Source organism: Neoarius graeffei, chromosome 4 (assembly GCF_027579695.1).
Source record: "Neoarius graeffei isolate fNeoGra1 chromosome 4, fNeoGra1.pri, whole genome shotgun sequence".
Taxonomy (NCBI): Eukaryota; Metazoa; Chordata; class Actinopteri; order Siluriformes; family Ariidae; genus Neoarius; species Neoarius graeffei.
Window position 1 is genome coordinate 115,372,332 of NC_083572.1, and position 22,843 is coordinate 115,395,174.

Here is a 22,843-nt window from a genome sequence, read left to right on the forward strand (position 1 = left end):
GATATAGTACAAGAATAAATGATGTAAAATAATTAATGCATATGTACAAAATTAAAATCAGTATCTTTAGGACACAAGTCCTAAAGAAGATAAAGAACCCAATTAAACAAAAATATTATACTGAGTCATTTATTTACTGAGGAAAATGATCCAATATTACACATCACTGAGTGGCAAAAGTATGTGAACCTCTAGGATTAGCAGTAAAATTGAAGCTCAAACTAGACTCAGGTGTTTTCAATCAGTGGGGGACAATCAGATGAGTGTTCGTCCTGTTTTATTTAAAGAACAGAGATCTATTAAAGTCTGATCTTCACAACACGTTTGTGGAAGTGTAGCATAAATGAGATTCCTGAGGACCTCAGAAAAGAGAGCTGTTGATGCTTATCAGGTTGGAAAAGGGTCACAAATCATCTCTAAAGAGTTTGGATTCTGCCAATCCAAAGTCAGACAGATGGAGCAAACTCAGGGTCACTGTAACCCTGCTCAGGAGTGGACTAACAAAGATCACTCCATGAGCAAAATGTGTAATAGTCCACAACGTCACAGAGGAACCCAGACTAACTTCTAAGCAACTAAAGGCCTCTTTCACATTAGCCAATGTTCATGGTCATGAGTCCACCACCAGGACAACACTGAACAACAATCGTGTGTATGGCAGGGTTGTAAGGAGAAATATACTGCTCTCCAAAAAAAAAAAAAACACCACACTGCTGCACAACTACAGTTTGCTAAAGATCATGTGGAGAAGCCAGAAGGCTATTGGAAATTTTGTGGACTGATGAGACCAAAATATAACTTTTTGGTTTAAATGAGAAGTGTTATTTACAGAAAGGAAAACCCTGCATTCCAGTCTAAGAACCTTATCCCATCTGCGAAACATGGTGGTGGTAGTAGTAGTGTCATGGCTTGGGCTGTTTTGCTGCATCTGGGCTATGACAGCTTGCAGTCATTGATGGAACAATGAATTCTGAATTATTCCAGAGAATTCTAAAGGAAAACGTCAGGACATCTATCTGTGAACTGAAATGCCAAGAGAAAAGTGGGTCATGCAGCGAGACAATGACCCGAAACACACACACTGTTCTCCCGAAGATGGGTAAAGAATAAAAAGTTAATGTTTTGGAATAAACAAGTCAAAGTCAAGTTTATTTTTACCGCGCTTTTAACAATACACAGTGTCACAAAGCAGCTTTACAGAATTTTAATGACTTTAAACATGAGCTACTTTTATCCCTAATCTATGCGCAGTGATCAAACCTGTGGCGACAGTGGCAAGGAAAAACTCCCTCAGACAACATGAGGAAGAAACCTCGAGAGGAACCAGACTCAAAAGGGAACCCATCCTCATTTGGGTGATAAAAGACAACGTGATAACATTTTCTGTTTTGTTTCATTGATGTTATAAACTCTTCATTGATGGAAACTTGAGTGCAAAACTGTTCATGAAAACTGCAGTCCTAAAGTTAGCAAGTCAGCTGTAGTCCTCAGCCATAAAAGCATTACTGTAAGAGTCCAGAGCGTCCTCCAAGTGTGACTTCCAACTGTCCACATGGGGCCGTCCTCCACAGGAGCGATGCGATGAGACTCCAACCAGACACAGGGCACCAGGATGGATCAGGCAGGTCCGAGGAGCAGAAGAGGTTCAGCATCTCGATCCCAGGACCAACATGTAACTCAGAGGGACAGATTTTTTTTTTTGGGGGGGACGGGACACAGGTTGTTAGGTATGCCCAATGTCACCTGAATAAGTAGGAACAGTATACATATTGCACCGAGTACAAGCAGGGACTCCGCCTGTTTTCAGCCGAGACTTAAACACTGAGACTGTGTCTGAGTCCCGAACACTACTTGGAAGGCTGTTCCATAACTGTGGGGCTTTGTAAGAAAAGGCTCCGCCCCCTGATGTAGCCTTCACTATACGAGGTACCAGCAGATAGCCTGCATGGGGCTAATGATTTTTGGCTTTTTTTTTTTTTTTTAACCCCAAAACCATTAATTTTATCAGCAAAAATGTGCAATTTATTTGGAAATAAATTCCCCTTCTTGGTGGACTCCCAGGTGAAAATGATTAATCTGGTACAAGAGACTTGTTTTTAATCAATTCACATTTGATGACTTCAAAAAATCAATGCACCTTTTAATATAAACGAGCTCTACAGTATTATATTTCTGCATTTTAGCTATTCATGTCTTTGAATACTCTAATCCTTTACAGTGAAGTGCAAACCAGAAAAAAGTTCTATCATATAATTCTCTTAAGCTTTCTTCTGATGTTATCATGGTAGCAGGAGGTCTTGCATATTAAGCAGGCAACATTCAACATCACTCATCACTTCCCTTTCAACTGCTGTGTGGACTAACGAGGTTTTATCTGGACAGGATGTTGTGTAATGTAATACAGATACCATACGGGCAATCTGAAGATCGAGATGGTGATTTTGAATTAAAGAACAGGCATGTACAATGGGCATTACCATATTGGAAATTTTTTTAAATCAAAAACTAAGTTCATCTCGGCCTAAAAAATTTGGGCAGACGCTCCCGCGCGGCTCACACCAGCAATTCCCCCCGTCCCCCTATGAAATGAGCAATAAGTCGGAGAGTTATACATGCTATCATACTTAAAATTTCATCAGAAATATAGATATGATACTATGATTCTCCCCAACATGCTACATTAGATAAGCTAACCCCATTTATAAAAGATACACACTTGTATATGACGTGTAATTGATATATATTTTTTGGGGCGCGCTCTCTCTGCCGTGCCGATCCTGTAGGCTGCACTGACTCAATACAACTGAAAACTCCGGTCCTCGAGAAAAGAGATAAAAGCCCGCCCACACTGAAAGCTGATTGGCTTATTTTGCTGAGTAACCCAATCAAGATGCTCTTTGTCTGGCATGCGCTACATGAACAGGCACACAGGCAGTGATGCCAGATTGGGTGGTTTTAAGTGCATTTTGGCAGGTTTTTAACATATTTTGGGCTGGAAAACTTCAGCAGTATCTGGCAACACTGCACACAGTCTCCCTCACGCACCCCCTCGCGCGCGCACATTCTAAGATGCGTGATGCAGACCTTAATGTTGCGCGCGCATGCTCTTGCTCGCTTCTATCAATATGCAGGAGACTCCCGGAACTTCCGGGACACTTGGGATGTCTGTGTTATAAGGTGACCACAGATCGTTAATCATCCCCCCCCCAAAAAAAAAATTTCTCAACGGATTTACATCGATCTCAAAAACGATCATTTTGGTCTGAAAAAGTCAGAAATCCGCCAATCGGCAGAAAATTCTCATCCCTGATTGCGCTCGCAGCCTCCAACTCCTCAAACGTCCTTTAAATTGTGATATAACGTAGGCTATAAGGCACGGTTCTAACATACCTTACACATTGGCCTAACGAAAATAATTGTTGGGGCATCTGCTGATTTGTTAGCTATAAATTTAGGTCTAATTACTTCTGACAGTCTGCAAGCACTGCACCGTCGGGTCTTCAAGTCTGGCTGAAGCAGAGGAGCGGGCTTTCCGGGGTTTATTTCTTCGTTTTTTTTTTTTTAACATGCTCTATTTCTATATGTCCAGGTTTGAACTAAGTCATTTTGGCAAGATTTAATTTAATACAAAACAGAAATGGTCAGACACAAGCACGCCAAGCACATGGGAATGCATTTTGCCAATTTTGACAGCGCATGTTTTTTTTTTAATGCTGCACCGTAGACAGCGAACGTTTAAACATGATCAAACATAGGAAATGAACGACACAAAGCATGGCTCAGAAACAAAAAAAGTTAAATAAACCCTGCTGATAGTTGATGGTGTTGCAACACATCAGTGTTATAACCCAATCTCTACCCAACCACCCGTCATTTTAATTCTCCTCGGATCAGCACCGACCTCACATCTGGCCTTGGGAGAGTTCAGCTGACGGAAATCCGTCACACGACGGAAAACTTTAATCCATGGTAATGTGAAAAGCTGCTATACCACATCAAACTGCCCCATGAATCCATTCAGTGTGCATCAACTTTCCAATCTTAAGGAAATATCACAGATCCACCTGCAAAAGAAGACGACAGGGGTTTGTTCTTCCAATTTAAATGATTTAAGACATGCTGTATAATTGTGCCTTTTGTTAGCCAAAATCCTCTGATGGTACAGCAAAACATCTGAGAAAAGGACAGAGTTCAACCATCAGACCTGTAACTTCTGAATAAAATGTCAAATATCGAGGACCAGAACACTGTTTGTTAGACTTGGGCACGACCAAAATGTGTGTTTCAGACTGACAGGAGCTCTGCTGCGTCCAGGACCAACCCCAGGAGAAATTCCAGAAAGCTTGACCTTTGTACATCAGCTCTGTATGTTTATCTTAAACTGAATAAGACCCGATCTCTCACAAATACATGAGGAGTGAATTCTTTAAGTATTTTAGTCCATTGATCTTCAGTTAGGGTGGCACGGTGGTGTAGTGGTTAGCGCTGTCGCCTCACAGCAAGAAGGTCCGGGTTCGAGCCCCGGGGCCGGCGAGGGCCTTTCTGTGCGGAGTTTGCATGTTCTCCCCGTGTCCGCGTGGGTTTCCTCCGGGTGCTCCGGTTTCCCCCACAGTCCAAAGACATGCAGGTTAGGTTAACTGGTGACTCTAAATTGAGCGTAGGTGTGAATGTGAATGGTTGTCTGTGTCTATGTGTCAGCCCTGTGATGACCTGGCGACTTGTCCAGGGTGAACCCCGCCTTTCACCCGTAGTCAGCTGGGATAGGATCCAGCTCGCCTGCGACCCTGTAGAACAGGATAAAGCGGCTACAGATAATGAGATGAGATGATCTTCAGTTACAATACCAGTCAAAAGTTTGGACACCCCTTCTAATTCCAATGTTTTTTCTTTATTTTTATGAATTAAAAGTCACTTCATGTCTTCAAGTAATGATGGATGTCGTTTCTCTTTACTTAGTTGCTCGGTTCTTGACATAATATGGCTTACTACAGTTGTGGAATAGGGCTATTTACTGTATTTATTATTTACTGTTTGATCTCAAACATATTAAGAAGGAAAGAAATTCATCCACTAACTTTTTTTTTTTTTTTAAAGATATTTTTTTGGGCTTTTTGCACCTTTATTGGATAGGACAGTGTAGAGACAGGAAATGAGCGGGAGAGAGACGGGAAGGGATCGGGAAATGACCTCGGGCCGGAATCGAACCCGGGTCGCCCGCATTCATGGTATGGCGCCTTAACCACCTGAGCCACGACGCCCCCCATCCACTAACTTTTGACGAGGTACACCTGTTAATTGAAAAGCATTCCAGGTGACTACATTACATTACATGGCATTGAGCAGACACTCTTATCCAGAGCAACGTACAACGAGTGCAAAAGTCAGGTACATGAAGTGCCGAACTTCTAGACAAGAAAGTTCTAGTGCCAACAATACCTAGTGTAATATGCTGTTGAGATACCAATACTCAAACAGTCAAGGAAACAAACCAACCACATAAACTATAATTAAATAGAGAACTCAAAACAGCTAACCCCAGGCGAGACCATACACAGCCTGGGTTGGTTTAGACCAGGGGTCGGCAAACTTTTTGCCATGTAGTGCCAATTAGAAATTTTCTTCTTAGTGTGCCATTCAAATAGGTGGTGTTAAAGGTCTCCTTGCATCGTTTTTTCATTAATTGTGCGGTGGTCTCGAGTATGAATGAACGCCCTGTGAGCCGGTTTTGGTGAAAAAAAATGCTGTGGTTCTCCTGTTTCAGGCTGTTCTAGTTTGGTGGAGGAGTGGGTGGGGAGAGAACAACAGGATTTCAGCTCTTCCTCATTAATATTCATGACATGTAAACGTATTACCTCTGATTGGCTAACAGCACTGTGACGCTCCCTCCAGTGGGTCAGAACAAGTGGATGTGGGTGTCTTTGTAAAAACTGTTTTGATTGGCTATTATGGTCTCAACATCGATGTTTTGACCAATAACAATGTAGATAACACGAATTTTACATCACATTCAACGAGATTTAAATGAGACTAAAGATGGAGACTTACAAATAATGTGTAAACATCGTTGGAGTTAATAAAGTTTGAACAGCATGAAGGAACATACCCCAACCCGCTGAAATTAAGAAAAAAAATTCTCAACAGATTTGGCATAATATAAAAAGGTCATTTTTTACTCAGAAAAAGCGGAAATCCGCCGAAAAGCGGGAAACTCTCATCCCTGCCGAGCTTGTGACCGTGTCATGCATGCTAACGCGGAGAATATGAATATGCTATTTTGTAACAAAAACCTTCGAACAAAAAGTTCATGTTTTACTGACAGCTTGTGAGCTGGTGGTCGATCGTCTTGACGGTGCAGATCCAGGGATTAAAAACAACCTCGAAGCAAAACCACTACTGAAGGCACCGAAGTTTGAAAAGTCACTGTGGTTGAAATGATCAGAACACAGTACTAACACTGCATTACACTGCGCTGGTGGTGTTCCAAAGATAAATTCCAACCATTTCTTCTTCACCTCTTCTATCTTGCAACGTTGCTCCGCTTAGGTTTTGTTTCTGTCGGCGGCTCCAGCCCGACTTTGGATGCTCGTAACTCGGGTAGGGGAGGTACCAGCCTCCCCAAACTTGGCAGGCAGAGACCTCTGCCCTCTCCCCAACGAACCAGCGCTGCCAGGGCGGGCTAGCCCCGCGCCTCGGGACGTAAATCACCCCGAGGCGAGCCGCGGCGCTCCGCTTAGGTTTCGTTTCTGTCGGCGGCTCCAGCCCGACTTTGAACGTTCGTAACTCACGCAGGGGAGGTCCCAGCCTCCCCAAACATGCAATGTTGATGTGTTACTGCCACAAATAACACCAGCACGAACTTGTCCAGACATGTTTTCAACTTGCTGTTAGGTGCTCTTCGTTAGCTACTGACGAGATGGGCTCTGCTATCTCTCCTCGCGCTGAAATCCGAACTTCCTTCCCGTGGGCGGTCGCAAGCCAAGGTGGGCGAGGCCATGAATACTAATTTTCGAAGTGACGTAACTTCGTAGGGCTTTTTCTGATCCGTTCATTTTTCCGACTATTTTCTTTCATAAGCTAATACAGGGAATGGGAGTAGAATTACATTTTCACATGCAACTCGGCGTGAACTATGGTATTTCAAAAAGAGCCAGTATTAAACGTTTTTGGTGGAAGGGCACCTTTAACTATGTGTAATTAGACACCACACATTTTAGACGGATATGGATATTTAACGCATTGAGCAAATGTAAAACACCATTGCACTTGTTTTATGCCATTAACCTCACACACTTTAACCCACTTTATGCCAGTTGTTTGCTGCACCCTTACGTTTTCTGCCATTTCACCAATTCGTCGCTCAACAGTTCTGGCTGATACGGGCATGTCTTTTATTCTTGATTTTATTGTCTCTTTATTTGGCAGCCCCTCAAAAAGACTATCCGAGCCGGAGAGAAAGACCTCCTTAATGTATTCACCGTCTGTGAATGGCTTTCCATGTTTAGCTATGCAGTGAGAAATTATATAGCTAGCTTCAGTGGCATTGTTTTTAGCTGAGGCAAAGACTGTTAAAGTGTGGGCTTGCTTCCCATATCCGCACACTGCGCGCGAGATTGATTCGTCCCTATCTGCCTGATCTTTGCAAGTCTTTTTGTGCTTTGCCTCAAAATGACGTTTAACACTGGATGTTCGACACACAACACTTTCAAAACACAACGTGTACACAGCACGGTCCCTCTGAGAAACAAACCCATATTCTTTGGTGCACAAGGAGAAGAAAGCCCGAACTGTCGGCTTCTTTGCCATCTTGGCGCAACTGCTGCATCAAGTGGGCCCATCTCATGAGAAATATGGGGAGGGGGAAGTGTTGTCAGATTGGGCAGTTTTAAGTGTATTTTGGCGGGTTTTGAACATATTTTGGGCTGGAAAACGTCAACAGTATCTGGCAACACTGGGAAGGGGGCGCTATATTGTTGTGTAGTCATGCTAAAAGAGCAGGCTCACCATGCAACAGCCAATGACGTTTGAACATTTTTAATGTGTTGAATAATTAGGTTTGTGCATCATCGTCAGTGTGCCACTGGAAATTCCTCGGCGTGCCAGTTGTGGCATGCATGCCTAGGGTTGCCGACCCCTGGTCTAGACCGAAACGCAGTTGCACAGTGGGCACAGAAGAAGGGGAGAGGTGCAGCCTGAAGAGGTAGGTTTTCAGTCTGTGCTTGAAGGTGGTCAGAGAGTCAGCAGTTCTGACCTCAATGGGAAGGTCATTCCACCAATAGGGAACCAGGACAGACAGTAGTCCTGAGTGGGCTGGGCAGGAGTTGAGAGGAGGAGGGGCCAGGCAACCAGTAGTAACAGAGCATAGGGATCTGGCTGGTGTGTAGGGGCAGAACAGAATCTGGAGGTATGCTGGTCCTAACCCCTTGAGAGCCTGGTAAGCTAGCACCAATGTCTGAAATTTGATGCGAGCTGCAACAGGTAGCCAGTGAAGTTCGAGAAGCAGAGGGGTGACATGGGAAGAACAAGGGAGGTTGTAGACCAGGCAAGCCACAGCATTCTGGATGAGCTGCAGGGATCTGATGGCAGAAGCTGAAAGGCCAGCAAGGAGAGAGTTGCAGTAGTCCAAGTAGGAGAAGATCAGTGCTTGGACCAGGAGCTGAGTAGAATAGGTGGTAAGAAAAGGACGGATCCTTGGGATGTTGTATAGGAGGAATCTACACACCCAGGTCACTGCAGTAATGTTCACAGAGGAGGAGTTTGTTGTCAAACACGACCCCTAGGTTCTTTGCACTGGGTGAAGGAGACCTAGAGATGTCCCCCATGGAAAAGACAATGTCCAGGGGTGGAGAGGATGGAGCAGGAATGTAGATTACAGGGATGAGAATGAAAAATATTTAAAAAAAAAAAGTCTGAAAAAAGCCGGGGGTTTGGGGGCCGCAGGCACCCAGCAGGGCCCAGGGGCAGGGCCCAGGGGCAGAGCCCAGGGGCAGAGCCCCAGTGGGGGCCCAGGGGGTGGGAGCTTTTTTTTTTTACCCCAAAACCATTAATTTTATCAGCAAAAAGTTGCAATTTATTTGGAAATAAATTCCCCTTCTTGGTGGACTACCAGGTGAAAATGATTAATATGGTAAGAGAGACTTTTTTTTTTAAAGATTTTTTTGGGCTTTATCCACCTTTATTGGATAGGACAGTGTAGAGACAGGAAATGAGCGGGAGAGAGAGACGGGGAGGGATCGGGAAATGACCTCGGGTCGGAATCGAACCCGGGTCCCCAGGTTTATGGTATGGTGCCTTATCCAACTGAGTCACGATGCTTCAATGTTCAATGATTCATTATATTTATAATGTACAGTGGTGCTTGAAAGTTTGTGAACCCTTTAGAATTTTCTATATTTCTGCATAAATATGACCTAAAACATCATCAGATTTTCACACAAGTCCTAAAAGTAGATAAAGAGAACCCAGTTAAACAAATGAGACACAAATATTATACTTGGTCATTTATTTATTGAGGAAAATGATCCAATATTACATTATCTGTGAGTGGCAAAAGTATGTGAATCTCTAGGATTAGCAGTTAATTTGAAGGAGAAATTAGAGTCAGGTGTTTTCAATCAATGGGATGACAATCAGGTGTGAGTGGGCGCCCTGTTTTATTTAAAGAACAGGGATCTATCAAAGTCTGATCTTCACAACACATGTTTGTGGAAGTGTATCATGGCACGAACAAAGGAGATTTCTGAGGAGCTCAGAAAAAGCGTTGATGCTCATCAGGCTGGAAAAGGTTACAAAACCATCTCTAAAGAGTTTGGACTCCACCAATCCACAGTCAGACAGATTGTGTACAAATGGAGGAAATTCAAAACCATTGTTACCCTCCCCAGGAGTGGTCGACCAACAAAGATCACTCCAAGAGCAAGGCGTGTGATAGTTGGCGAGGTCACAAAGGACCCCAGGGTAACTTCTAAGCAACTGAAGGCCTCTCTCACATTGGCTAATGTTAATGTTCATGAATCCACCATCAGGAGAACACTGAACAACAATGGTGTGCATGGCAGGGTTGCAAGGAGAAAGCCACTGCTCTCCAAAAAGAACATTGCTGCTCATCTGCAGTTTGCTAAAGATCACATGGACAAGCCAGAAGGCTATTGGAAAAATGTTTTGTGGACAGATGAGACTAAAATATACATTTTTGGTTTAAGTGAGAAGCGTTATGTTTGGAGAAAGGAAAACACTGCATTCCAGCATAAGAACCTTATCCCATCTGTGAACCATGGTGGTGGTAGTATCATGGTTTGGGCTGTTTTGCTGCATCTGGGCCAGAACGGCTTGCCATCATTGATAGAACAATGAATTCTGAATTATACCAGCGAATTCTAAAGGAAAATGTCAGGGCATCTGTCCATGAACTGAAATCTCAAGAGAAGGTGGGTCATGCAGCAAGACAACGACCCTAAGCACACAAGTCGTTCTACCAAAGAATGGTTAAAGAAGAATGAAGTTAATGTTTTGGAATGGCCAAGTCAAAGTCCTGACCTTAATCCAATGGAAATGTTGTGGAAGGACCTGAAGCGAGCAGTTCATGTGAGGAAACCCACCAACATCGCAGAGTTGAAGCTGTTCTGTACGGAGGAACGGGCTAAAATTCCTCCAAGCCGGTGTGCAGGACTGATCAACAGTTACCGCAAACGTTTAGTTGCAGTTATTGCTGCACAAGAGGGTCACACCAGATACTGAAAGCAAAGGTTCACATACTTTTGCCACTCACAGATGTGTAATATTGGATCATTTTCCTCAATAAATAAACGACCAAGTAAAACATTTTTGTCTCATTTGTTTAACTGGGTTCTCTTTATCTACTTTTAGGACTTGTGTGAAAATCTGATGTTGTTTTAGGTCATATTTATGCAGAAATATAGAAAATTCTAAAGGGTTCACAAACTTTCAAGCACCACTGTACATTATAAATATAATGAATCATTGAACAGGCAAAATAATTTTCGCCCTACCTTTGTGTCTTTTGGTGTGTATGTGAAGTTCAATAGTCCTTGCCCCTCTACTTGCGTAGTGTAGGTACAGCCCGTCTCATCTTTTAGAACTACAGATCCCATCAACCAACTTCCGCGATGACCTACGTCATGCCTGGGTGGGATTACCTATGTCACATCCTCCATGACTCTATAAGTGACTCAACCACACTTCCGTCTTTCTCTCTGGGGCTGGAACCACGCGGTAACAGACAAAAAGACACTCTCTCGCCGCTGGACTGCCCCGTCTACAGGAACAAAGAGATCTGCTCATCAGAACACCCAAGATAAAGACGTCTTTCTTGCGAGTAAAACAGATTTAGCGCGCTTTCATTTGCCACTGGCCACGGTAAAACTACTTGAGTTGCGCTCTCTCTTGGTTGAGTTATAACCGGTTTTATTTGTATTATAAGTAATGTTATGACTGCCGCCCAAAGCAGTTTAATTAAAAGTTAGAAGCGACCGAATTCCTTCTGACTTAATTGCTGTGCACATTATTGATCAGAGATGACTTCTTCATGAACTACGAAGCATCGGACCAAGAATTCTCTGCTTTCTACAGCAGCCTCTATGAGCTCCTGTGAACTCCAGCCTCTTCGTAGCTTCTCTGTAATCCTACACTGAGGCAAATACTGAAGTAAGACTGGCATTTTGGGCAAAACTAGTCTTAGGAATTAGCTTTATGAAGTAGTGTGAATTTAAACTCAGGAATTGTTTAATTGTGCACACTGATCTTGTGTTCTATGTTCTCTCAATTGTTAATAGATAGGTTGCATGCTTTCTCTATTCCTTTCTAACACTTTAATTTCATTATTACACATATTTTGACCTCATCAAGGTTTCAGTGGATTTAGGAATGTTATAAGCTAGTGAATTAGCAAATCTGAGCTAATCCTTTGTTCTTCTCAAACCCCACGTGGTGACCCCTCCCCCTCCGTTCTTTACCACGAGGTCCTGTGTCTCAGCCTTAGACAACATTCCAAGCCCTGATTCAATTCAAACTTTATAGCGCATTCTCCCGCGCCCACGTTCAAACCCACATATATCACTGATGACCATTTGAATGTATTTCAACTGCTAATACTCAATATTTTTTTTAATCACACACCCTTTTTCTCTCCCTCTCTCCTCTCACACACCTTACTGTTTGCTGCTGACTTATTAAATGCATTCTAAACCACTATTACTCATTTTTATAATAAATTCAATTAATTGTTAAACTGTGTCTGTGTTGCTTCTATACATTTTCGAAGTCATCCAATCTCAAAAGACCTCCAAATTGCCTTTAGTGTGCTATTGGCTGTAATATTTATGTACTATGGTAAATAATATATATTACTGCTGCATTGGTAGTGATCATAATAATTTGGAATATACCATAATCTAACTGTTTGGTAATTTATTATTAAACACCAAAATTAATGGTATGATTCAATGGGTATTATTAATGAGACTGATTTAATGAGACTGATCACTTAAGACCAATAGCATCCTACAGTAGTTTATCATGTCAGAACACAATGAGCAAAGTACTTTTCCTGGGACGTCTAGTTTCAGTATGTGATCACCGAGCTTCGTTGTGACAGCCTGCTTGTTGATCTCGACATTCAGTGTTCTTTCGAACCAAGCCCATCGAAAACAGTTCTTTATTCCTGCACCTTTATCAATCTCCCTCGCTCAATCCTCTTCTTTCTTATCTAGGGCTTTTGCCATTGTCGATATGCTAAAATATCCCGCCTGAATACGTATCTTTCCAATGTTACCAATGCGTATCGTCAAACAGTGTGTACGGTCGATGAACGGCGATTGTAAGCCATGCGTGGAGAGCATGCATACTTGTGTTTATACACTGCATGCGATGGGATTTCCCAGAAATTCTACCGCAAATAAGTCGAACATTGTTGCAAAAGTGAATGTTAATTAATTACGACATGTCGAAAGACTCAAGTGTGTTAACCCGGAGCCCACCAAGAATCAAGACGTTATAAGGTGACCACAGATTGTCAACCATACCCCCCCCCCCCAAAAAAAAAAAAAAAAAATTTCTCAACGGATTTACATCGATCTCAAAAACGATCATTTTGGTCTAAAAAAGTCAGAAATCCGCCGATCGGTGGAAAACTCTCATCCCTGAGATTACCTCCGTCTTGCCTGGGTTGAGCTTCAGGTGATAGTTGCCCAGCTCTGTACGTCATGCAGGCAAGCAGAGATGGTGAGCAGAGATCTGTGTGTCTGAAGGAGCAAAGAGAGAAACAGTTGGGTGTCATCAGCATAGTAGTGATAGGATAGACCATGAGCAGAGATAACTGGGCCAAGAGACTGGGTGTAGAAGGAGAAGTGGACCAAGGACTGAACGTTGAGGGACACCGGTGGTAAGCGGGCATGGTGCTGATACAGAACCAGACCAGGTGACCTGGAAGGAGCGACCAGAAAGGTAGGACTTGAACCAGTCTAGGGCTGTCCCACAGATGCCTAGAGCTGATAAGGATGACAGGAGAATGGAGTGATCAACAGTGTCAAACGCAGCAGAAAGATCAAGGAGAATTAGGACCGAGGAGAGGGAGGCAGCATGTGCTGCATGAAGTGCCTCACTGACTCACTCGGGTTTGTTGACGGTGTAGTGGCTGCTGCTTTATGTCCCGGGCCTCCCTCATGTCTGTGTTACCTTCTGGCTCTCCCCTTTTAGTTACGATGTCATAGTTAGTCTTGCCAGAGTCCCTGCTTGCACTCAGTGCAAAATGTATCCTATTCTTACTCATTAGGTGACATTGGGCATACCTAACAACCTGTTTCCCCCCCTTCACTCTGTCTGTCCCTCTGACTTACATGTTGATCCTGAGACTGAGATGCTGACTTTTTCTGCTCCTCGGACCTGCCTGATCCATCCTGATGCCCTGCATCTGGCCGGAGTCTCATCACATCGGTCCTGTGGAGGACGCACCCCTTATGGACAGTCTAAAGTTGACTTGGAAGACGCTCTGGAGACTTACAGTAATTCATTTATGTCTGAGGACTACAGCTGACTTGCTAACTTTAGGACTGCAGTTGTCATGAATGGTTTTACACTCAAATTTTCATCAATTAACCGTTGATAACTTCAACAAAACAGACTTCCTGTTAAACTGTAATGAAATTCCTGGTTACACAGTTAAACTTTGTGACTCTATAGGACACTGCTACAGAAGCAAGTTATTTATAATCACGTTGTCTGTTATCACCCAAATGAGGATGGGTTCCCTTTTGAGTCTGGTTCCTCTCGAGGTTTCTTCCTCATGCCATCTGAGGGAGTTTGTCGTTGCCACCGTCGCCACAGGCTTGCTCATTGGGGATAGATAAGGGATAAAATTAGTTCTGTTTAAAGTCTTTAATTTTCTGTCAAGCTGCTTTGCAACAATGTCCATTGTTAAAAGCACGATACAAATAAACTTGACTTGACTGACAAGCGCAGTAAAGTATGCCTCATGAAGCTGGTTAAGATAATGCCAATAGTGTACAAACTGTCTTCAAAGTAAACGCTGGATACTTTGAACAATCTAAAATCTCATCTCATTATCTCTAGCCGCTTTATCCTGTTCTACAGGGTCGCAGGCGAGCTGGAGCCTATCCCAGCTGACTACGGGCGAAAGGCGGGGTTCACCCTGGACAAGTCGCCAGGTCATCACAGGGCTGACACAGACACAGACAACCATTCACACTCACATTCACACCTACGGTCAATTTAGAGTCACCAGTTAACCCAGTGGTTCCCAAACTTTTTGGCTGGGGACCCCCTTTTGGACTTCAGAATATTTTTGGGACCCCCCTGACATCGACACCCCCCCCACCACCACCACCACCCATTATGCAGTGGAATAAGTTCTTACCGGTACTACAATCTCCAGTGCGTCACTTTATTGTTTTCTTAAAACTCATTTTACCCGTTTTTTTTTCCACAGGCGTTTTACACCTTTTTCATGAGATAGATAACTTCTTAATATTCTTAACTAGGGCCTACCTTGTTGTACCTATGTACAAAAAAGGACATTACAAAATATTTCAGTTTGTAAATATTTTACTGTGAGAACTTTCTTGTCAGTACATTTAATTTGGAACTTGACTGAAAAATGCAAAATGATGGATTCCCTCCATGAGAACAAAAAAAAATAAAAATTCCAAACAGGGCTGAAGTAGTTGTCCTCTTCAGGGTGCTGGCGAGCCATGCCACATGTGGAATGTGCTGCTCTTCTCCCTTTGGCCAGCCAAGTCACTTTGCAAAGCATGCTCACATTTAAATCACGAGCTTGCGCTCCTGTAGCCTACTAAAGCGGACTTAGTGAAACTGTGCGCTCAATGCTATTCAGCCGTGCCCCAGTTATAAATGGCGTGAGCACAACGTTCTAAAGCTTAACCATGATTTATAAAAGGTGTATTTGAAGAGTCCTTTATTATTTGTCCGAGTGAAACCACCAGTGATGTGAATGCCATGTCTCAATCTGATACCCAGCCACTTAAAAACATGATGTTTGAAATGCCGATTAATTTCGTTGACACAATTTTCTATCAAAGACAAGACTTGGCTGACTAACTGCTGAGTGGGCAGCGCGAGACGGAATTGAAGCTCCAAAAACGCACCAACAGAAAGACCAAAATATGGGAGACATTTTCAGAAGTTTTGAAAACGGATTACCATACTTGCTGGCGTTTAGTACCATTATTTTCCTAATTATTATTTTTGCGGCTCGAATGGGTGGATTTGAAAGCATCGGTCGATGCGCTGCAAAAGGAAGCTGCTGCTGACGCGCGTCACACATCCTATGACTTTTTAAACACTTAATCGGAGCTGGTCAGAAATGGCATATTGTGGGTAGATGTGTTTTCTTCTCAAACAGCGAACGTTACTAATTTTACGTGGTTTTTTTTTTAGTCAGCATAAACCCTCTCTCTTACAGGTGCGACGCACCGGTGAAGGGCGGAGCGCGATTACTGAGTGAAAGGGAGCAATTGAATTCTAATGACCGTGGCAGCTATACACTGAATGAAATTCATATTGGAGGGCGGGGAGCGATTATGGAGTGAAAGGGGGTGATTGGGTTCTATAGACTGATTTAATGACTCTCTGCCGGCTGACGCATTACCAACATTCCGACGCCATTCAAAACATTCCAATGCCCGTTTTTTTTTTCTGTGTTATGCAAACAGTCCCGTCTCTCCGCGACCCCCCTGGAGTCCCTCCACGACCCCCAAAGGGGTCGCGACCCCCACTTTGGGAACCGCTGAGTTAACCTAACCTGCATGTCTTTGGACTGTGGGGGAAACCGGAGCACCCGGAGGAAACCCACGCGGACACGGGGAGAACATGCAAACTCCGCACAGAAAGGCCCTCGCCGGCCCCGGGGCTCGAACCCAGACCTTCTTGCTGTGAGGCGACAGCGCTAACCACTACACCACCGTGCCGCCCCACAATCTAAAATATCAAACATTTTTTTGTTGTGAACCCTTTGTTTACCACATAATTCCATAGATGTCTTTTCATAGTTTTGTTCTACAACGTAGAGAATAGTCACAATACAGAAACACCTATGAATGAGTCAAGTATGGACGTACAAACTTTTGACTGGTACTCTATTTCTGTCCCCAAATCACTCTCCCAGTTTTCCTTTATTATTGAGAGTGAAGAGAATTCCATAACAAATATAGCTGGATAACCCTTTATAATAATAATAATAATAATAATATCTAAACCTCAGCTTTGGTTTGTAGGGCTGAATACAGAGCTGTACACCGATTACATAAAATGTCTGATTTGTAAATATTTAAAAAAAAAGATTTTCTGGTTGAGAAACTCATCCTGAAAGTGCGAGTGTTACGATCTGGCTCAGAATCGTAACAAAACCAAGGAGGACACGGGACACAAGGTTACCAAATAATGAAAGAATTTATTTAAGAAAAGGAAAACTATATACAACGTGTGTACAAAACATGTTCGCCAGTAAATCAGTCATGTTAAACATTTCAGACGTGCAGTGTTAGTGTAGTGAAACTAAACGCATGAAAAGAAATCAAAGACAAAATAAAACCATAACGGAAAACAAAGCAAAATGGCAGAGACACGAGCAGCTGAGCAGAGAAGCAGCGTCAACAACAACAGCCGACATCTCCAAGTCCGGCCTTTTAAAGGGAGCAAATCAGGTGCGGCCTTAACAAGCGCCACAGCCACGCCTACGAGCGCTCACAGAAAGAGCGGCAGCAGCAGCAGCGCTCAGAGTCGTCACAGCTAGTCTAATGAAAATGACATCATAAAATCCCAGGTTTTCTGTGTGTGATGTGCTCAAACAGATTGTAAAGTTCACCGGTAAATAAAAAATTGGTTTGAAAAAGAAATTTTTTTGCATCTGAATTCTGTTCCAAAATCACTAAAAGCTTGTCTGCCATCGCGAGATCGCAGTGATTTACAGGTCAGCAGCACTGTGTGTGTGCGTGACGTCATACGCACCACTGCCTTCGTTTGTGTCCACGCTGACTATGATATTCTCTGCAATGGCGTGCGTTCGTGATACCGATTCTTTTGAAAAAGACGGCGAAAGCTACAAGGGGATAGTACACAAACGTCATAATGAAATAATTATATTATTTATCATTTTATTTTAGGTGCCTATTGAGGTTTTTCACCCACGTGACCAAGTCATGTGATGCTGCCATTTTGGACGTCACGGCTCGAATCAGTTTGAATGCGAGGAAGGCGACAAACGAAAAACATAAAAGAAAAAGGAGCGAGATGCAGAAAACACCTTCACTATCCAGCGACGTAGGGCATTTACAGGGCGAGCAGAGGGAGAGGTATTTGCAAAAATTGAGGTTAGCAGGCTTAGAGAACGACGTTTACCTGCTTCCACCAGGATTGTTCACTGACGTACGGAAGTACACGAAGCCCTCGTCTTTACCTGACTTCGGCCCACATGATCTGTATACCTATGTCGTTAAAAACCAGGCTGGGTAACATGCCTACATCAGTGGGTCGTCCCTGGAGCCGGTGGTCGCCATCTTATTACAGCTAAGGTTTGTTCACATTTTCATTTACTTTCGGTCCTCAGGATAAACAAAATGTTATTAAATGTCATTGAAATAACTTCTTAGTCTGTTGAGACATGGCCCGTTATAAATTTGCTGTTACCAGGCAATGACCAAGAACTGTATTATTAGGGTCGGTGTAGTTGTAGCAGTGTACTAGCAGCTAGCTGTTAGCACTAGCTAATGTCAACAACATAGTAGCTAGTATGTTACTGTAGCAATGTTTACGTTCAGTCATTTGGATGACTGTTAAAACCTTTCAGTCTCAAGTTTTTCCTTTACTGTATTTACTAGTTTACTGTAATTATGATCCGGCAGCTATTTACACCGGATCCAGTGTAAGTAGCTGCCGGAGCGCGCTCCGGCTTGCTCCCCCTCAAATTAAGCAGCGCGCTCCGGCTTGCTCCCCCTCAAATTAAGCAGCGCGCTCCGGCTTGCTCCCCCTCAAATTAAGCAGCGCGCTCCGGCTTGCTCCCCCTCAAATTAAGCAGCGTGCTCTGGCTTGCTCCCGGAGTGCTCCGGCCGAGGTTCTGGAGCGTGCTCCGGCTTGCTCCCCCTCAAATTAAGCAGCGCACTCCGGAACCTCGGCCGGAGCACTCCGGGAGCAAGCCGGAGCGCGCCGCTTAATTTGAGGGGGAGCAAGCCAGAGCGCGCCGCTTAATTTGAGGGGGAGCAAGCCGGAGCGCGCCGCTTAATTTGAGGGGGAGCAAGCCGGAGCGCGCCGCTTAATTTGAGGGGGAGCAAGCCGGAGCGCGCCGCTTAATTTGAGGGGGAGCAAGCCGGAGCGCGCCGCTTAATTTGAAGGGGAGCAAGCCGGAGCGCGCTGCTTAATTTGAGGGGGAGCAAGCCGGAGCGCGCTGCTTAATTTGAGGGGGAGCAAGCCGGAGCGCACCGCTTAATTTGAGAGGGAGCAAGCCGGAGCGCGCCGCTTAATTTGAGGGGGAGCAAGCCGGAGCGCGCCGCTTAATTTGAGGGGGAGCAAGCCGGAGCGCGCCGCTTAATTTGAGGGGGAGCAAGCCGGAGCGCGCCGCTTAATTTGAGGGGGAGCAAGCCGGAGCGCGCCGCTTAATTTGAAGGGGAGCAAGCCGGAGCGCGCTGCTTAATTTGAGGGGGAGCAAGCCGGAGCGCGCTGCTTAATTTGAGGGGGAGCAAGCCGGAGCGCGCTGCTTAATTTGAGAGGGAGCAAGCCGGAGCGCGCTGCTTAATTTGAGGGGGAGCAAGCCGGAGCGAGCCGCTTAATTTGAGGGGGAGCAAGCCGGAGCGCGCCGCTTAATTTGAGGGGGAGCAAGCCGGAGCGCGCCGCTTAATTTGAAGGGGAGCAAGCCGGAGCGCGCTGCTTAATTTGAGGGGGAGCAAGCCGGAGCGCGCTGCTTAATTTGAGGGGGAGCAAGCCGGAGCGCGCTGCTTAATTTGAGAGGGAGCAAGCCGGAGCGCGCTGCTTAATTTGAGGGGGAGCAAGCCGGAGCGAGCCGCTTAATTTGAGGGGGAGCAAGCCGGAGCGCGCCGCTTAATTTGAGGGGGAGCAAGCCGGAGCGCGCTGCTTAATTTGAGAGGGAGCAAGCCGGAGCGCGCTGCTTAATTTGAGGGGGAGCAAGCCGGAGCGCGCCGCTTAATTTGAGAGGGAGCAAGCCGGAGCGCGCCGCTTAATTTGAGGGGGAGCAAGCCGGAGCGCGCCGCTTAATTTGAGGGGGAGCAAGCCGGAGCGCGCCGCTTAATTTGAGGGGGAGCAAGCCGGAGCGCGCCGCTTAATTTGAGGGGGAGCAAGCCGGAGCGCGCCGCTTAATTTGAGGGGGAGCAAGCCGGAGCGCGCCGCTTAATTTGAGGGGGAGCAAGCCGGAGCGCGCCGCTTAATTTGAGGGGGAGCAAGCCGGAGCGCGCCGCTTAATTTGAGGGGGAGCAAGCCGGAGCGCGCCGCTTAATTTGAAGGGGAGCAAGCCGGAGCGCGCTGCTTAATTTGAGGGGGAGCAAGCCGGAGCGCGCTGCTTAATTTGAGGGGGAGCAAGCCGGAGCGCACTGCTTAATTTGAGAGGGAGCAAGCCGGAGCGCGCTGCTTAATTTGAGGGGGAGCAAGCCGGAGCGCGCTGCGGCAGCTATTTACACTGGATCCGGTGTCTGTAACATGTTTTTTTTCCAAGCTGGTTCTCCCTCTCTGTCTGCAGCGTTAGTATGTAGCTTGACCTTCAAAATGGCGGACACCGGGGCGTCACGTGACCCTGTGACGTCAGGTGAAAAACCTCAATAGTAAGGAATATTGAGTGCCGTTTTATGCAGACCAGATCCATTACCTTCTTAGGAATGCAATGGATTTGAAGTCAGATTAAATAAGGAAATAAAAAAATAGCACAAACAAATAAATAAAGCCTGTATATGTACCTGCTGAAACAGTTATGAGAATCTGCCCATAGTTTTAAACGCATTCGTCCGGTTGCTCTGATTGACTTGTATTTGTTTCCTTTTGTTTTTACTTTACATTGCAGCCTTTTAATTTTGGACCGCAGAGCTTTATCTTATTTCAGAGTTAAGCCGTTATCACACTGTAGAGGAAAGAGGTGGACTTGATGACAGTGGCTGTCTTGTCTGGAGTGAGAGTTGCAAAAGTACTTGAATGAGAGAGTGGAGTTGTAAAAATCTTCTACGGTTGCAGAGCTGTGGTGATTTTTGCAAAAATCAATAACGGTAATTACGCACTGATCAGTGGCGGCTGCTGGTTTTTAAAACAGGGGAAGCCCATTTTACGCATTCATCGTAAAACCTGTAGGCCGGATATCAAAGCATAGAAAGGTGTGCCCCATTAGCATATGGTCCTTTTCCACTACCCTTTTTCAGCTCGCTTCAGCCCGACACGGCTCGCGTTTCGACTACCAAAGAACAGCACGACTCAGCTCGCTTCAGCCCTGCTTAGCCCCTAAAACTCGCACGGTTTTGGAATGGGGCTGAAGCGAGCCAAACCGAGCCGAGTGAGGCTGGGGGCGTGAGCAGGCACTCCCCTGTGCACCGATTGGTGAGGAGGAGTGTCCTCACATGCCCACACACGCCCCGCGAGCACGCTGGGATCTGTAAACACCGCAAACCCGGAAGAAGGAGAATTATGAATTATGAGAATTTCTGAAGCCTTATGCGCCTCGCCTCATCTATACGCTCTTGCCAGTATCTGTTGGCGTTGTCGGTGACAACAAGCCACAGCACCAAGACCAGCAACACTAACGACTCCATCCATGTCCTCCATGTTTATTGTTTACTCTTCGGGTCGTGAGACTACCACTTAAAAGCTCACTGATGTCACTGTTTGCGCTGCTTAACGACATCACGTGACGTCCACCCACTTTCGCTAACTCCACCCAATGTGTCCACCCACTTTCAGCCAGCACAGTTCAGCGCGGTTGTAGTCGAAATGCAACTCCAACAATCCCGCTCAGCTCGACTCAGCACGGCACGGCTCAGCCGCGTTTGTAGTGGAAAAGCGGCAATAGTGAACTAGACAACCCCACCTAGTGGCAGAAAGTATTTTTGCTTGTACATTTCATGTTATAGTCTGGCTTGCCAGGCTAGTGCCTCATATCCTTAATCAAAAATATCAAACATCCAAAAATCACTGGCTATTCAACGAAGAGCCTTGAACATCATACCCTGATATGCAACACAGAGTCTTTAACACAACACCCAGCTGTGCAACACATCCTTGAACATCTTCTGCAACACAGTCTGGAAATTCACAACCAGTAGGCTATGCAACACACAGAACCTTGAATATTATACCCAGGTATAACCTATAACACAGAGCCCACCATTCTCTTAACATTACTGAACAATATACACACTTCACATTCATGAACATGAACACTATTTATACACAAATTCTGCCCTCTGCTCCTTTTCCAGAAAATGGTCTGTGACCCTGTCATACCAGCTGGTTGTGCTTTCCAGAGACTTCACCAATTTCTGTTAGCAGCTAGCACTGCAGATCCCAATAAGGCTCAAGCTAGCCTACAACCAGATTGAACTACAAATGAAATAAACGAGTGAATTCACGAATGATCAGACTGAGAGAATGGATGAAAGTTAACGGAGCACAACGAGTAATATTTACATTTATTTACAGAGTAATGTACAGAGACATCAATGAGAAGAACCGTTTATATGAAAAGAAATTCGAACAGCACTTTGGCACACGACTACACTTTCTCGACATCCGCTAGGGACTGACTGATCATACTTCCGTGTTCCTCGCCGATGCCGAAGTACAGAGGCCGCCCTCCTCACTACCTCCAATAATCCTTCATCAGCCCGGCTTCTTGTCCCTCCCACTGTCTCGTTTAGTCCCAGAGAAGCCCGGCTTCCCTGGAAGTGACGATTTTGTCGATTTTAACCAATAACAACTAGCCGAAATTGGCTGTTCAGAGCCCTCTCGTAGACTGCAACGGATACCCGGCTGCCAGCCATAGAGCCCACTGAAATAAGAAAGGTTAAAGCCAGTGTTGCCAGATTGGGCTGTTTTAAGTGCATTTTAGCGGGTTTTGAACATATTTTGGCTGGAAAACGTCAGCAGTATCTGGCAATGCTGGTTACAGCCTGGCAGCAAAGGTGATTCTCGTAGCGAACTGCAAGTTCGTCAGACATCACTCAAATAAGTTACAGGATAGTTATGAACGTAAATACAATCTTGGGCATATATTATGTTATGCAAGTTATTGTTTTAATGAGAATTCAACGTCATAGATGCCGCAGTTTGGGGAGAGAATTTTAGGGGAAGCTCAGCTTCCCTTGTTGTCTCT